The 1,212-nt window shown below is 44.1% G+C and overlaps 1 long non-coding RNA gene across 1 annotated transcript; it reads right to left on the minus strand.

Annotated features, from left to right (window-relative positions):
- Positions 1–5: 5 nt before the first annotated feature.
- Positions 6–1,197, minus strand: LOC122192388. Its single transcript, XR_006182593.1, has 3 exons — positions 1,104–1,197; positions 968–1,018; positions 6–82 (listed from the first exon to the last, which is right to left on the minus strand). It is a non-coding gene; the product is annotated as an uncharacterized LOC122192388 (long non-coding RNA).
- Between the last annotated feature and the right edge of the window lie 15 nt (positions 1,198–1,212).

Raw genomic sequence — 1,212 nt, forward strand, 5'->3', positions numbered from 1 at the left:
GGTCAGCTACATTTCTGCCCTTCTCGAGTGTAGTTCAAGTTTCATACCCAGCAAGGTGTGAAGAAAAGCTCCCCCTCCAGTCCTAGAGTTAAAGAAATTTCAAGCAGTAAATATCAGGCTACAACAAAGCCCAAGCTTCTGAGTTCAAGGACATCTTCTGAAGCCTAATTTAAGGCAGTAAAATTCACCTTCTTGCCTCAGGTTAATATCTCCAAGCTATTTTCAAAGATCTTTTCATTACCTCTCGATACGTTTGCATACAGCTAGTAGAACAAACAGAGCTAATAAAGAGAGCCAAACACATACAGTGAAGGCATGAAAGTCCAGCAGTTCCAGCAGTGGGGGAAACACACACCTGAGATCAGAGGCTGCAGGGAATGCTCCTTTGTGGGTGGGATTTAAGTCACACCGGGCACAACGCTCTGCTTTTGAGAAGGGCTGCTTTAACAGCACGCCATCTGGGAAAGCACACTCTAACCAGGTTTGTGAAGAGCATCCCAAATCCTCAGTCTTACTGCTCTGGGAAGCACGAGGTTCTCTTCTCAAAAACATTTCTTATCAGTGCATCCAGTGAGCACACACATCCGATGTTGTGACAGAGAACATGGGCAGAGACCAGCAGGTTGGAAGGTTGTCACCTTCGGGCCGGATCAATACTACAGATATCCGGCAAGCCCTTCTGTAGCAGAAACATGATTGCTAAAGCTGAGTAACGTCCAATGATTGAGTATGAGTAAGGTGAGGCTCAGCACAGTGCTGAGGGATCCGATACTGACATGCCATTGCAATTCAGTGCACAGGATGAAAAGGCAGTAAGGTGGGCCCAAAGATGGAGCTGCTTTGTCATGCTAAAAGGCTGCAGTGTTTGAGACCTCCAAAACAATCTGCATCACCAGACTAATCAGCACTTTATGAACGCACACCAAAGACCCCAAAGTTCCTCTCAGAAGAGACGAGTACAACTTACCTTACATTACTTCCACATACAGGATTCTACTTCTGACTTTATAATTCCATACTATAAAACAAAAGAAGACTTCTTTCTTGCAATACCGATTCTTAACAGCAGTTTTACAATTGAGTATGAGAACTAATCCACTTACCTCTACAGGATGGAGTTGCTCAAGAATACCACAGCGTGCAGATTCAGAGTGCCACACCTGAGGAGTTTTCAGGAAATACTGCAATGAAACACAACATTAAATAAAAAAT

This window comes from Lagopus leucura, unplaced genomic scaffold (genome assembly GCF_019238085.1).
Source record: "Lagopus leucura isolate 7727_CA_CO unplaced genomic scaffold, USGS_WTPT01 21988-0_obj-0_obj, whole genome shotgun sequence".
NCBI lineage: Eukaryota > Metazoa > Chordata > Aves > Galliformes > Phasianidae > Lagopus > Lagopus leucura.